General features: G+C 41.0%; 1 protein-coding gene across 8 annotated transcripts in view; it reads right to left on the bottom strand.

Annotated features, from left to right (window-relative positions):
* The window catches only part of PPM1H (protein phosphatase, Mg2+/Mn2+ dependent 1H), a 328,683-nt gene that overhangs the window by 282,280 nt on the left and 29,254 nt on the right, over positions 1-17,149 (bottom strand). The window lies entirely within an intron of this gene.

Here is a 17,149-nt window from a genome sequence, read left to right as displayed (position 1 = left end):
CAAATTATCAACAGGGAACTTGTTAGAAAAAATGCAAATTATCAGCAGGGAATCGAACCAGACTGAACTGGTTCAGAGCTCTGTTTCCAACCAGGATAGCTGCTCTCAGCTGGGCACGCAGGCACCCCTCTTGGCCACGCAGGCCCCCTCTTGGCCACGCAGGCCCCCTCTTGGCCACGCAGGCCCCCTCTTGGCCATGCAGATCTCTCTGCCTTTGGCCTCCCCTGCCGTCAGCCTCTCCGCTGCTAAATGGCCCAGCTCATAGCCACTGTAGCAGTCTGCTCAGCTGTGCAGGCCCTCTCAACTCTCTAACTCTGCCACTGGGCCCCTTCCAGGCCTCTCATTATCTTCAGTGTCACACTCCTTGACCCTTATTACAGCACTTTTAGGAGGTTCTCCTCACAGAAACCCTGGGTCCAAACTGGTCTCCTCCAGGCTCTTTTTGGTTTTAAGGTTCCCTCCTTTCCTCTTCTCTAAAAACTTCTGTGGGGTTGGCCACTTATGTGAGTAAACTCCTTGTCAATTTCAAGGCATGGCCCTCCCAGCAGGACCACAAACTGACCAAACCCATCGGTGGACCACAAGCCACTCAATCTTATTAGGTGGATTTTCAAGCCACTATCTGAACAGTAAATTGACCAATCCAAGACTGTGGCCCAGCCAATCATTTTGGGATAGTCACAAATCCATGAGTTCTCAATCAACTCAGGTCTTTTACAAAAGTAACATTTTCTGCCAGCAGAGAATTGGGGTTCTTCCCTGGGCCAAAGTAACAACCCTCTGGGGTAGAAAGCAACCTGGGAGGTCCCCTAAGTAGTTTCTCCAAAGAGTTATGGCAAAGGTAACAACACCTCAAGGTTTGGGGGGAAACATCTCCCAAGATGTTTTTCCAAAGAACCAAGGCAAAAGGTCACATAAAGGAACTCATTTCACCACACTGCCCAACTGCTATGCTTATCTCAAATTCTGTTTCCAAAGACTGAAGACCAAATTTGAGCATCCCTTTCTCAATGCTCCCACAAATTTCTATCTCCACATGCTGTGGTATAATTTTCAAGATCTCATTTTCTCCAGCAAACTCTGGAAAGAAGCTCCTTGGTTCTCTCAGGGCTAGGGAAAACACCAGGTCTACAGAACATGGGAGTTCCTGGGTGGTGCAAATGATGCACATGCTTGGCTGCTAACTGAAAGGTTGAAGGTTCAACTTCACTCAAAGGTGCCTTGGAAGAAAGGCCTGATGACCTACTTCTGAAAAATCAGCCACTGAAAACTCCAGGGAGCACAGCTCTCCTCTGACACACTAGGGGTCAATGTGAGGTAGAATCAACTTGATGGCAGCACACACAGAACATAGAGAACTTGGGGGCTACAAAATGCCAGTGGAACCCAATTTTCTTTCCATGTAACCTGATATACTTTCTGACACATAGTTTGCTCAGGTCCCTTTTGACTGGGCAGGTGACACTTGCCATTGGGTTTAGAGAACTGAGAAGGGCAGAGATTCCTGTCTTGCAAGTTTGGTGCCTTGTAATTGCTGTGAAGAAAAGAACTCTCGATTGCACAATGAATGTCACCAGTGTGCACCAACCAAATCTCCAAAGCCAGTTTTTCAAAACCCTTAGGTGAGTTTACATTTATAATGAAGGAATGACAATTATCAGCAAGAGAGTCCAATTAATTCTCATATTGCTATTTTTAAATTACTTGAATTAGAGGAAAAGACTGAGTATCATTAATAATGGAACTCGCTGTCTAGTTTCCTAAAAACCTCACCACTTCACAGATAAAACCTGAAGCAATGCGAAGAGAAACTCTGACAGTTTATGCCTTCAGGCAACAAAGGCCATTTGGGTAAAATTATGTTTTTGTGCTTGTGGGGACTGTCAGTGGTATTTGTTCTAAAATTATCTACATCTTTATAGAGGTTACCGCTAAAAAGTACAACCACATTAGAATACGTACACATAACGTTAAGGCGATCGAGCTGAATTAAAAGAGCAGAGCTATTTTCCAAATGAGACAGGATTTTAGCATTCTTAACAGGTAAAGTCAATCCTTTCCATACACGATATCCAATTTAAGGTGTCTTGGGAGGCAAGGTAGGTTTGAGCAGACAGAGTAGCTCTAGGCATCCCTGGGGCTCTTAAATACCACTAGCCTTTGAAGCTCCAGGAGGCAAGTACAAGTGAGTTTTGGCTCCAAATGAAGGCGAGGAGGACAAGTTCTACAAGCTACAAATTCTGACCTAAGCCTCTAAGATTAGAATGAAATGGGATCATACAATAGAAAACAAATAAATAATCTAACTGTAACATGATTTGTTTACTTTCAAGAGCTTTTCTAAAACCAATTCAAAAGGATGAATAAGGAATATAATATACAAAATGCTTTAAAATTAGCTTTTTGAAAAGGTTCAAAAAAATTTTTTACGTTTACAAAGCAGAGATACTTGGACACTGTTAGAACTTTTTTCAAACAAAGCTCATGACCCCAGGACCCATTCTCACTCCCTTTTGGCACCGCTAGTGAAGACCATCGCTCTAATGAGGCACCCCAAACCCTGGCATCAGAATTCTGACTTTTCCCTTTGTTGGCTGAGGTTTTGGGCAAGTCATTTAACTCCCCTATTTTTTTATAAGTCTCGGTTCTTCATTTATGTGGTAAACAATCCTGATATCGTACATAGAGTTACCCTGAGAATTGAGATTATAACCCTTAATCCAGTGCCTGGCACACGAAAAGGGCTCAATAATATGGTTAGAGGCGCTCATGAGAGTAATTATCACTACTACTAAGAATGATAAATAATAGTGGAAATAGAACCAGTCAGGACCCTACTTTAGATGGAGGATCCATTCATGATTTAAAAAAAAAAAAAAAACCACCCACTATTTGAGGACAATCAAATCTTCTATGGCCAATGGGAATGCCTCTCCATTGAGGGAGCTGAGTTAATACCACTGGGCTAATATCTGACCCCTGCTTTTTTATGGGATACTTAGGCAGCAACCAAATCAGTGGCTTTTGGGGGACATAATCATACTACCCGCTACGGACAGAACAAACTTTGTAACACAACCCTAACACCTATTTGTTAATCCCCTCATGTAGACAGACAAGATAATACACTGGGCAAAGTCCAGCTTTGTGGCCACCACATTTCAGACATCACCAGATTCAAAGCTCTTCCCACTTGCAGTAACTAGTACAATTCATTTCTTTAGAGAAGTCTTCATCGACATCAAGCCTGGAAGCCTCTGTAATGCTGTAAGATGAAAACAAAAACAGCTGGTGACGGGGTGGAACCATGTCAATGGCAAACACTCCAAAAGGGGAACACAGAGCTTGACTAAAGACAAAGCAACAGGAAGTCGAGTACACGCATGGTCCAGAAATACACTGAAATATTATTTTAAGACTTCCACCCTTGATGCAATCTCATTCTCCATATTTTAAAACTTTTGTGATATCTGAAGGAAGGGGCAGGAAAATAACAATAAATGAATGAAATGAATCCTGGTTAAGTAACAACTAAAACTGAGAGCCAGATGTCACTTAACCACTGAAGATAAGAAATCTGCCCATGTTTTTAGACCCAGCAGAAGAGAAAGCGATTGAGAATACCTATCCCTCATTCCAAAGGCGGAAAAATATGAGACATTAATAATCAACTTACTTAGATTTGCAAATTTGATATGTATTAAATAACAAGCAATGTGTTCCATTTCATTGGACAGGGTGGGGTGGGTAGAAAACGGGTTGTAAAAATGGCATGGCAGCAGTGCCTGACCTCTAATTTCACAAGGAGGAAGGGGAATCAAGATCAATAGCCCAAGGATGATTCCTATGAGGCAGAGGTCAGACATGCCTCCTCACTCTGCCATCTTTACCAGTTTTGACACCAACTGTCCCTCCCATTGCACCCTCCACTTCTGTGCTGGGTTTGATAATTCATTGCATTGGCCACAGAGAACTCACAGACCATACTCACAAGTATGGGGTTCATTAGGAAAGTAACAAGTTACGATTCAGGTTCAGGAACGCTCAGGATACAGTTCTCCCAACAGGACAGCCTCTTTTTAGCTGTGCTCGCAGGCATACCTCTCTGGCCCTGGCCCTCTGCCCTGCTCAGGTAAGTGTTATAAAGCTCTTTTAGCTCTACAGATAAGTGCCCTGAGGCACCCCACTCCACCAGTAAGCCTCATCCCAGAGGTGCTCAAGCTCTAGCTCCCTGGGTCGGCAAACCTACCTCCACACTAGGTGCTGGGGGGCACCCTACTCTGCCAGCAAGCCTTCTGGCCAAAGGCACTCAGCTTTCTCCATCCATGGGCTGGGAAGCTCACCACGCCTACTCCTGCCACTATTTCTCTGCCACTGGTTCTCATCATCTTCAGCATTACAGCTCTCTCTCTTTCTGTCTCCTGGTTCCAGGAGCTTCTCAGCACAGGGATCCCATGCTCCACTCATGGCTGTTCTTCCTTGGTGCTGGTGGGATCCTCTCTCTACTCTGGAATTGGCTTTCTTTTAAGGCAAAACTGACCAAGCCCCTTGGTGGGCCACACTGCCTTATTTTCACAGTCCCACCTAATCACTTGGGTGAGAGTTATAAGACCATGGCAAGAAAAGTCACACGACAGTGATCCATCACACTCACCACCGGGGTGAAGAGTGAAATAGAACTGAATATTAAAAAAAAAAAAAAAAACACTCTTCAGTAACCAGGCTATATATGAACATTTAGTCGAAACAGATTTGTAACAGAACCATCAGCTTCTAGAAGAAAACTGGGAAATATAAGGGCAACTCTAAAATTTGGTGTATGCTTACATGTTCATATTTAACATAATTACAGGGTAATACATCTCTGAAGAGGTTGATTCTCTTTTGAAATCACTCTGTATAGTCTTCGTGGCTGATGAAACCTCATACCATAAGAAGAGTAGGGTGTAGAAAAAATACTCACAAACTTAAATTAGTTAAAACTGTTCATATTGCCACCACTTCAATGGAATCATATGTTCTGTTGGTACTTCTCATGTAGAACTGAGATACTCTTGGAAAAAACCTTGAAAAAATGTATACCACAATTCAGTATTGAAACAAAATGTGGCTGTGTGCACAAAAAAAACCACAAACAGAGCTGTGGTATATAAAATTATTATGAGTGAAGCAAATATTTGTTGCTGGATAAATGACCACGATGCTTTATTTTCTTGCAAAGTTACAACTGACTATTTTATGGGGGTTAAAATAGGAAGAGACTCAGCAGTAGGCAAAACTGTCCAGATTTTGTCACAACATATAGGCAGAAGGATTGCTGTCAGATGCTAAGCAATGAAGGCAGGAGAAACTGCCAAGCTCCTTGTAATGGGGGAAAGAAATTTCAAAGCAACAGCGATTTAGCAGTTGCCCAGGACCACTGGAATGAGCACTGTGTCATAGTTAAGTCCACAGTTTTATTTTTTTCTTTTTCTTACTAGTATATGCAATAATAGCATGTCTAAAATTGATGATGTTTTAGTGTATGAAATATTAATTTCTTGGAAAAGTCAATAAGCCCATGAACTTTAAAAGCAATTTTTTTCCAGCTCTAACCTAGATTGGGAAACCCTGGTGGCATAGTGGTTAAGAGCTATGGCTGCTAACCAAAAGGTCGGCAGTTCGAATCCACCAGGCGCTCCTTGGAAAGCCTATGGGGCAGTTCTACTCTGTCCCACAGGGTCTCTATCAATCAGAATTGACTCAATGGCAATAGGTTTTTTTGTTTTTGTTTTTGTTTTTTTAACCAAGACTGGGGTCAGACCATAGCCCAATGGCTGGGGTCAGACCATAGCCCAATGGCTGCAGCAGCCATTCCCCATGCCAGCAACCTCCAGGTGCAGACTCACACAGCAGATGGCGGTGGGGGGTTGGCTGCACGTGAGGTTGGACTTCAGAACCACACTCCCCGGGTTTAAATTCTAGCTCTTTTACTTACCAGTTATGTGGTCCTGGACAAGTTATTTATCTTTTCCGGACCTCGATTTCCTCATCTATAAAATGGGAGTAACACGGGGATAACGACACCCACCTCATAGGGTTGTTACAAAAATTAAACCAGGCAATATTTGTAAAGATCACTGACACACAGTAAACAACATAAAACTGTTCTTCAAAGAAAAACCAGGGATTCTTGAAGGGTAAGTAATTACATATCATGGGACTGGGAAAATTAAGGATGGGCATGGTCCAACCTGTGGCTACAAGAAAGGTAGAGGGTGCTCAAGGATATCAGGGGTTGTGTTCAAAGGACAAATCACTGGCTGAGATGGGACAACACGGGCGTAAAAACAACAAATCAATTTAAATGTGAGAGATATGCTTCTGTAATGATACCCAAACAAGAAAAGTTAATGTACAGTATACAATGAGGTATCCTCATACAAAAGAAGAACATATGTTTAATTTTTTGTTAACTTCAATAAACAGAAGAGTGCTAGGTGTTTTGTTTCTTCTCCCTACCTTTCCTGTTTCTTCTATTAAACATATGTTTAAGTAGGAAAGGGTGAATGCAGGAAACTAAGTAATACTAGTCCTAGGAACAGTAGACAATCAATGCTCATTGAAACAGCAGTCAAGAATAAAACAACATATTGCCTTGGGCAAATCTGCTGCAAAAGATCTCTTTAAAGTGCACCTTAGTCCTCAAAGTGACATCTTTGCTTTTTTAACACTTTAAAGAAGAGCAGTCAAGAAATCAAATGGCCAATTGCACTGGGTAAATCTGCTGCAAAAGACCTCTTTCAAGTGTTAAAAAGCAAAGATGTCACCTTGAGGACTGAGGTGCAGCTGACCCAGGCCATGGATGGTATTTCCAATCACCTTATATGCATGTCAACGCTGGACAATGAATAAGGAAGACCAAAGAAGAATTGATGCCATTGAGTTGTGGCATTGGAAAAGAATGTTGAATACACCAAGGACTGCCAGAAGGACAAACAAATCTGTCTTGGAAGAAGTACAACCAGAGGTCTCCTCAGAAGCAAGGATGATGAGACTTCGTCTCACATACTTTGGACATGATATCAGGAGGGACTAGTCCCTGGAGAAGGACATCACACTTGGTAAAGTAGAGGGTCAGCAAAAAAGAGGAAGACCCTCAATGGGATGGAATGACACAGTGGCTGCAACAATGGGCTCAAGCATAACGATTGTGAGGATGGCACAGGACCAGGCAGTGTTTGGTTCCATTGTACACAGGGTCGCTATGAGTCGGAACCGACTTGAAAGCACCTAACAACAACAATAGGAAAGGTAGGGGGTATACCGATAACCAAAAGGCCTTAACACAATAAACCGGGGGAAAGAAAACTGAACACTGTGTGTTAAGATAATGAATTCGCTATATGTCTGAAAATGCAAACTAACTGCAGACTTCATCGTTTGGATCCTGAAAAATGACGCTGTTAGATGGCCCTGCCAATTAGGGTGAGACAGTAATGAAGCATATTTAAGGTTCTAGTGATGCAAAAAGACTAGGTAAACATTTGGGTGACAGGACAATGGTCTATGAAGCACTAACCAAGCAAAACTTAGAGAATAAAACATGGGGGAAGCACCGTGCTACCAAACAACTGGACCTATATGGAAAGCATAGCTCAAAAATCTTACTGATGAAACAAATGGAGGGCATAAATAAAGGGTCTAGCCAGATGGTCGCTGGCTTGGATGTGAATGAACTTGGACATGGCCCAAAAGAAACTGGTTGATAACTAGATCCTCTCACTTCAGCTGGTCAGAATATCTTTCTGGTTCTGATAAGGTTTCTGTAACTGCAAACCTAAACTACTGTATTTCTGTATCCCTAAGAAATGAGTATTGCTCTAATGCTTTTGTTGTTGTTGTTAGCTGTCACTGATGACGACCCCATGCACAACAGAGCAAAGTGTTGCCTGGTCCTGTGCCATCCCCACGATAGCTTGTGGGCTGGACCTTTGCGATCCTTAGAGTTTCACTGGCTGATTTTCAGAAGTAGATTACCAGGCCTTACTTCCTACTCTGTCTTAGTCTTGAAGCTCCACTGAAACCTGTTCAGCTTCATAGCAACACGGAAGCCTCCACTGACAGATGGGTGGTGGCTGTGTATGAGGTGCGTTGGCTGGGAATCAAACATAGGTCTTCTGCATGGAAGGCTAGGGTTGTACCACTGAACCACCACTGCCCCCTGCTCTAACACTAAAAGTTATCACATGTTGCTACAAACCTAGCAAAGTAAATGGACAAGTCTAAAAAACAACAAATGAACGCCATTACGCTGGTATTTTAGAATAGGTTTAAGTGTGTTATACAAGTTTTATAATCACTGGATCTTCACAGGTTTTGTGTGCTGTTTACAGTGTTTGGGGTGTTCAAAAGAATCAATGTAGTTTAAATTGTGAAAAGCAATGTAAGTCTGTAATCCATGTTTAAATAGATTTAAGAAATTGATTTTCAAAATTAGGTTTAAATATTAGTAATATTTTAAGCACTAAAGTACAAAGAGTAGCAAGTATTGCTCTCCATGAATGACAACCCCTTGGGCATTAAAGAATATATAAAGTGGGTCACAAACAGGATATCCTGAGGGTATAAACTCTATTTCTCCACATGGAGGACTATTCAGAAATACAGTAGCCTACTTCTTCCATTACAATGATCCCAAAGGAAAAAAAAGAAAGGCAATAGTGGAAGGGATGAGACAGAAAGGCTATACAATTGATAGTGCTTCATCTCCCACAGTTTTTAGAAGTAGGACGTGGGGATAAATGGAAATGAACCACAACAGACTCTGGCTTCAGTTTGCTGCACATATATAGCTTGACAACAAAATCATTCTCTTTCAGCTATGAAAGAAAATGAAGAAGAATGTTAATGCATTTAGAGCATTTAAAGAAAAGTACTGAGGTTCATTTAACATGGAAGGATGTGAGAGACTGGCTGAGAAATGTTCTTATGATTTCACTGACCCATTTTTCCCTGAAGAAGGGGTTAAACCAAAACAAATCACCTTCAAATCCTTGGGTCTATTCATCCCTGGCAACAATGCCTCTTAAATATGTAATGTTTTCCCTTTGGGGGAAAAAAAAAAAATCCAACCCATTGCCATCGAGTTGATTCCAACTCCAACTCATAGAGATCCCAAAAGACAGAGTAGAACTGCCTCACAGAGTTTCCAAGGAGCACCTGGTAGATTCGAACTGCTGATCCTTTGGTTAGGAGCCTACCTCTTAATCACTAGGCCACCAGGGTTTCCTTCCCTTTGAAAAGCTGGTTATTATTCTTTCCACAATTCTATCTCCCTTCTCTCCACTCCCTCCCACCTAAGACAAACAAACAACAACAACCAAAAAAAAAAAACAGTGGCCTTCAAGTCAGTTCCGATTCTCCAACTTATGGCAACCTCATGTGTGTCAGAGTAAACTGTGCTCCACAGGGTCTTCAGTGGCTGATTTTTAGTAAGTAGATGGTCAGTCTTTTCTTTGGAGGCACCTCTGGGTGGACTCAAACCGCCAATCTTTTGATTAGCAGGCAAGTGCATTAACCATCCGTACGAGAGACTCCCCACCTAATACAATAAGTGAGCAATCTGAACGCTCAGTAATGGGAGAAAGGTGAGAAAGAGAAGCATTTGCCAAACCCCGACACATGCCAGGCACTGGGAAAGAACTTTCCATTAACATTAATTTCGTCACATGAATCTTGGGAGCTGGGTATTATCGCCCCCATTCTATAGATGGAGAAACTGGAGTTCTGAGGAAATGAACAATCCCCCAAGGTCATCACAGCAGTTAAGTGTCCAGATGTGTGACCAGGTCTGCTGCCAAAATTTGATGCTCTTCTACTGTCCTGTGCTGCCTTCTAGTTCTCTGCCCCACTCTTCACTCGAGAATTGCCTGGTAACACCAAGTCAAAAACCTCAACTCTGAAACTCAGGACCTAGGAAACCAGCATAAATAAGCTTCAGGTCTAATTCTCCTTTGTTTATCCAATGGGTACTTCTCACATAAGAGATTGTATCATTCCTGCCTGGCTCTCAACAGCTGTGTGCCCTGGAGAATTTGAATCGGTACCTGTACCAAGAAGAGGCACAGATGTTCATTCTAATTTTTCTACCAGCCAGCCACAGGGTGACGAACTCTATACCAAGCAGCCTGCCCTTCAGTTTCAAGTCTGGTAAAAGGTACCTTAGGAGCCCTGGTAGTGCAGTGGTTAATATGCTCAGCTGTTAACCAAATGATCAGTGGTTCAAACCCATCAGCTGCTCTGTGCAAGAAAGATACGGCAGTCTGCTTCTGCGAAGATTTACAGCCGTGGAAACCCTGTGGGGCAGTTCTATTGTATCCTATAGGACCACTATGAGTTGGAATTGATTTGACGGCAGTGGGTTTAGTTTGGTTTTAGTAACACCCCCAGAAAGAGGGTACCCTCCTCTTTTTGACTGTCCTCACAACACTTTCTACATTCAATCAGGACAGACTGTAAAGATTTTGAAACCAGCCTCTGGGGCCATCACAACAACATCAATATCATCATTTTTAAAAGCTCAAGGCAGAAAAGAAATGAATATTCCATTTATTTAAAAATGTAGCACACAAGAGAAAAATAAGTGTTAAGGACAAGTAAGAGACAGTCTGCATATCGATTGGTTTATAATTACTGTGCATAACATAATAGGTCATCAACAAATTGAATTTTGCTTATTTTTATTTCATTTTAAAAAAGCATAACTGAGGAGGCAAGAGAAGCATGTTTCTACTAACCAGGATGTATTTTACTATCCACACTCTGAATATATGCAAGGACAGAAAAACAATCAAGTATGCTATGTAAGGTTGGGCAGGATGTCCACTGCACAAATATGCTGGCTGACGGGCCAAGGTGTGCATCATGGCTGAGCCTGTGTCCACAAGGAGAAATGAGTTCCTCTTTTTTTTCTCCTTTAATTTCTGGTGAAAACATATACAACGAAACATACACCCATTAAACAGTTTTTACATGTACAATTCAATGACAAAGGTTACATACCTCACTCCGTGTCACCGTTCTCACTGTCTCTACCCATATTGTTTCACTGCCACTTAAAGTTCTCAACTGCGCTTTAGGGTTACTGTTGTCAATTTGATCTCACATAGATGAGTCTTTAAAACAGTGCAAATGCTCAAGGCAAGCATTATTTATCAGTTGAATTAACCTGTTTAGTTTTTTTTTTAGTTTACAAATGATTTTTGTTCAAGGTTTAAAAACTGTTTCCAGGCATAGATTCAGAGGGTCACCTAGTATCAGCGGATCCAGTAAGTCTGATTCTGGTGAGAATTTTAAGTTACATTCCACATTTTTCCTCCTTTGGATCAGGGTCCATCTACTGGGTCCTTGACCAAAACATTCAATAGTGGTAGCCGGGCACCATCCATTTCTTTCAGTTGCACGGCGAAGGAGACAGTTCTAGTTCACAGATATAGTTAGTCTTGCAGTTCATTTCCTTCCAAGGTACCACATGGGCAGAAGTGAGTACATCATTCATGGGCCCAGAGGCAAAATGAAAACGGTGAGTCCTTTGCTCATAAATTATTAAGAATTTTAAGAAGGCAACATCACAGTATTAAGTCAAGCGCAGTCCCCTTCTAAGTTCAGGGCCCCATGCAACTGCACAGGTTGCTTGGCTATTAACTTAGACCCACATATGAACCAAGCCAGTGGCAGCCCAGACCATAGTATACTAAATAAAAAAAGAATCACAAAATATAGCTGCTGTGCTTTTATTCACCCAAAACAAGGACAGGCAATTAATAAGCAGAACTTCGAGAAATAATCCTCATCTACTCCCACACCCCCAAAAGACGTTAACTTCATGAAAGTGAAGCTGGTTATAAAAAAAATTTTTTTTCTTTTGTTCTTAGGTAAAAAGGGTACTGCTTCTATGATACAATAACAAGAAAGATAAAAAGAAAAAAAAAAAAAGAATGCAATTGCTGGAATAAAAATCTTCCTTTTCAGTAGTTAAAAGCAAATACCACAAAAACCTAAATTAAGTACCACAGGGGATGACCTTGAGAAACCATTCCAGAATAAAGAAATAAAGATAAAACACTCACATATGAATGAAAGAGAATCCTAGCAATCTACCCCTGCAGCTCAGGCTTTCTCAGTAAATGAGAGCTGTTATTATTTTAATGTCATATTTCAAAAATATACATAAAGTATATTTTAACCATATACAAGGAAGTAGAGCAAAATGGATAATCAAAGGCATACTGTGAGAAAATGTTTCAGTCTCAAAGTCCCAAGATTGAAAATTGAGAGTACTAAAGTGGTGCAATGGTTAAGCACTCAGCTGCTAACTGAAAGGTTGGTGTTTCAAACCCACCCAGCTGCTACACGAGAGAAAGATCTGGTGATCTGCTCGCATAAAGATTACAGCCAAGAAAATCCTATGGGGCAGTTCTACTCTATCACATGGGGTTGTTATGAGTCAGGATCAACTCAACAGCACCAAACGACACCACCAATGTTTATCCAGGCAAAATTAATGCCAAACATTGCAAACTTCCAAATACTACAAACACCTCAGCTAGAAAAAACAAAACTTAAAATTATGTTGCCTTGTTTTTTCTGCTGCTACAATAAACACCTCAATATTGTGACCCATTAATTTCATACATGAGATATGCAGATGACACAACCCTGCTTGCTGAAAGTGAAGAGGACTTGAAGCACTTATTGACAGAGATCAAAGATCACAGCCTTTGGTATGGATTATACAACATAAGGAAAGCAAAAATCCTCAAAACTGGACCAATAAGGAACATCATGATAAATGGAGAAAATATTGAAGTTGTCAAGGATTTCATTTTACTTGGATCCATAATCAACGCCCATGGAAGCAGCAATCAACAAATCAAACAATGGTATTGCATTGGACAAATCTGCTGTGAAATACCTCCTTAAAGTGTTAAAAAGCAAAGATGTCACTTCGAGGATTAAGGTATGCCTGATCCAAGCCATGATATTTTCAATTGCCTCATAAGCATGCAAACACTGGACAATTAATAAGGAAGACCAAAGAAGAATTTATGCCTTTGAATTATGGTGTCAGCAAAGAATGTTGAACATACCATCAGCTGCTAGAAGAACAAGCCTGTCTTGAAAGAAGTACAGCCAGAATGCTCCTTGGAAAAGAGAATTTTGGACATGTTATCAAGAGGTATGAGTCCCTGGAGAAGGACATCATTATTGGTAGGATAGAGGGTCAGCAAAAAAGATGACGACCCTGGACGAGATGGACTGACACAGTGGCTGCAATGGTGGGCTCAAGCACAGCAGCCATTGTGAGGATGGTGCAGGACCAGGCAGTGTTGTGTTCTGTTGTACATACAGTCACTCAGATTCTGAACCAACTCAACACCCCCTAACAACAACCACAAACAATTTCATACATAAACAAAACTAATTTCTGTCGAGTCGATTCTGACTCAAAGCGCTCTCACTGGGTATCCAAGGCTGTAAATCTTTACGGAAGCAGACTGCCACATCTTTGTTCTGTGGAGCAGCGGGTGGGTTTGAATCGCCAACCTTTTGCTTAGCTTTAATTCACATGAAGACAAGAGGAAAAAATTCTCCAGCTATGCAGGCTCAGAATATTGCCCACAAAAACAGCATTCAAATACATGACAAATCTCTGAGAAAAGAACTAGAATTTAGAATAATCGATGGGGGGGGGGATTACATTAGAAAATAACAAGGCAGATAAGTATTGAAATCTATTATAGTCATAGAAAAAATAGGAGGAATGTTGATGCTCATACATCTAAAATATTTAAATTATGAAATAAAAATATGTGAAAATATATTTGACAGACTCTTTAAAAAACACACTAACATCTATAATGTTAGATTAATGAGGATGAGGAAAGGGCAGTGAAGAAAGCATTCCCTTGTTTTTTACAAGTAATAGTTGTAAGTTATTGCCTTGATTTATTTCTCCTGGGTATGGGCAGTGCTATTATGTCTGGGTCCCAGAGTCAGCCTGACTGAACTATAATCTGGATTCAGTCACTTGTAACTTTTATGACTTTGACACATTGCTTACCCTATTTCCTTATAAATAAAAGAAAGACAACATGTTTAACAACTAAAAAATAGGTGTGTGGTTACGTGTATATGTAGGTATACATACAATTATATAAGTATGCATGTACATGTGTGCATATATGTGGGTATGTAAGGAGCCCTGGTGGTGCAGTGGTTAACACACTGAGCTGCTAACCAAAAGATTGGTGGTTCAAACCCACCAGCCGCTCTGCAGGAGAAAGATGTGGCAGTCTGCTTCCATAAAGATTTACAGCCTTAGAAACCAAACCGTATGAGGCAGTTCTACTATGTCTTACAGAGTTGCTATGAGTTGGAATTGACTCAGTGACAGTGGGTTTTGGTTTATATGTAGGCATATAGAGGTGATTCTATATGCACATATATCTATATACATAAATATATAAATGTGTACACATCCATATATATTCATATATGCAAGAAAGCACATGGGGGCACAAACACAGATACTTCTTAGGCTCAGCCAGAAACCTTACAGGATTGGTTTATGGGATCTGAAGGTTTAGGACCATAGTCTTATGGAACAACTCAGCCAGCTGGCAACATATAGTATATTAAATTTATGTTCTGCATCCTATCTTGGTAAATAGTGTCTGGGGTCTTAAATGCTTGTGAGCAGCCCTTTAAGATACAAATATTGGTGTCTACATGTCTGGAGTAAAACAGAAAGAAGGAAACCAAAAACTCAGAGAAGACTAGCCCACAAGACTACTAGTGTATAGGAACCACGATGCCATCTACTCCAAGGGCAGAAGAAATTAGATGGTGCCCAGCTACGACTACTGACAGTTCTGATCAGGAACATAACAGATGGATCCTGATAGAATGGGAGCAAAATGTGGAACAGAACTCAAATTCTTAAAAAGCCCAAACTTACTGGACTGGTTGAGACTAGAGGACTCTCCAAGACTACTGCCCTGAGATACTCTTAAAACCTTGAACCAAAACTATTCCATGAAGTCATCTTTCAGCTAAATAACAGACTGTCTCATAAAGTAAACAATACCATCTGTGAGTATTGTGCACCTTTTAAAAATCATCTATATGAGACCAACTGGTCAACATTTACTCAAAAGCAAACATGAGTAAAGGTAAGGGGATAGGGATACTTGATTACTGGAAATGAAACAAACAGAATGGAAATAATGAGAAAGTTAAATACACTGTGAAAAACGTAGCCAACATCACTGAACAAATTGTGTAGAAGCTGTTAAACAGAAACCTAATTTCCCATGTAACTTTCACCAAAAACACATTATTTTGATTATTAATAAAAATAAATAGCAGCTCCCTCTTAAGTTTGTTGGGAGAATTAGATGACATAATGCCTGTGAAAAGGCAGGTTCCTGAATCAGGTGCTCAGTAAATGTTTACTGTAACCTTTACAGAAGCAGATTGCCACATCTTTCTCCCATGGAGTGGCTGGTGAGTTTGAACTGCCAACCTTCTGGTTCGCAGCTGAGAGCTTAACTACTATACCACTAGAGCTCTTCATAGGTAATCATTAGCCTCCCTAAAAAATATCCATGATTTCTATTACATCCAGCTTTTCAGCTGACCTACTTTATTATTATAAGGCATTGGTGGTTCAGCGGCAGAATTCTCGCCTTCCATGCGGGAAACCCGGGTTCGATGCCCAGCCAATGTACCTCATACATAGCCACTACCTATCTGTCAGTGGAGGCTGGCCTGTTGCTGTGATGCTGAACACGTTTTAGCAGGGTTTCCAGGTTAAAACAGATGATGAAGAATGGCCAGGCAACTTACTTCCAAAAATCAGCCCGTGACAACGGTCTGATCTGCAACTGATCATGGGGATGGCACAGGACGGGGCAGTATTTCATTCTGCTGTGTGTGGGGTGGCCATAAGTCGGGGGTCGACACAACAGCAGCTAACAACAACAACAACTTTACTATCACTATGAAGTAGGTAGTAGTGAGACAGTAACCATTGACAATTTCCTATCTCACATTTTCTCGTAGTTGTTTCTATCCCCAGTCTAGTGAGCCTGGCATGTTGTAGGTGCTCAGATACGTAAGTAATTTCTTTTAGTTTTTATCTTGAATCTTTATTTAAACCTTCCATTATTATTCAACTTGTCACCTGTGAATACTTGATCCTTTCAACTACAGAGCAGGCTCCTTGATCAGGAACTGCTTCGGAACAGCACACAATTTGCTGCCTTATGCTCCGATTACTTGATTTGATTCTTCAGATAAGCTAGTATTGCTAGAGGGAGATAACAGTTGCTAATATATATGAAAGGCAAGGGAAGTGACCATTTTTATTACCATGAAGCATTTCTAAGGGACTGTTAAACTCTTAAAGTCATCGGACAAGCCTCATAATTAGGCTGGGTTATCCTGGGAAGAGGGTCATAAGTCAAAAAGATGTACACATAATTAGAATTTCCTTTGGAAATTCCCATCACAGGCGTCAGACTTCTGAATTATTACTAAAGACTGCTAAGTTATTTTATATCAATTAACTATATACAGCATATGTGTAACTATCTTGAATAAACTGCTCATAAAGGAAGAAATGGAGAAACTTTTTAAAGAATTGGTACCCTTCTCTCTTTGAATGACTCCCTCACCCCAGCTCACCACCAATACATGCCACTGACTAAAACCAGGCTGTTGCTGTGGGCTCGATTCTGACTCATAGAGACCCTGTAGAACATAGCAGAACTGCCTCCATAGGATTTCCAAAGAGTAGCTGGTGGATTTTAACTGCTGACATTTTGGTTAGCAGCCTAAGCTCTTAACCACTGTGCCGCCAGGGCTCCACCACTGACTGAACTACCAATGAATACTGTCAAGGAATTGATAATTTGAGATTATGTAAATTATTCCTGAACTGAGAAAAAGGTAAGAATAGGCACTCGTCTTCCATGCAGGAAACCTGGGTCTCCATTCCTGGCCAATGCACCTCATGGGCAGCCACCATCCGTCTGTCGGAGGAGGCTTGCATGTTGTTATGATGCTGAATTGGTTTCAGTGGAGCTTCCAGACTAAGATAATA

Source organism: Loxodonta africana, chromosome 4 (genome assembly GCF_030014295.1).
Source record: "Loxodonta africana isolate mLoxAfr1 chromosome 4, mLoxAfr1.hap2, whole genome shotgun sequence".
In the NCBI taxonomy this organism is placed as follows: Eukaryota; Metazoa; Chordata; class Mammalia; order Proboscidea; family Elephantidae; genus Loxodonta; species Loxodonta africana.
The sequence above is the reverse complement of the archived record's forward strand: the minus strand, read 5'-3'. Positions and strand labels throughout refer to the sequence as shown.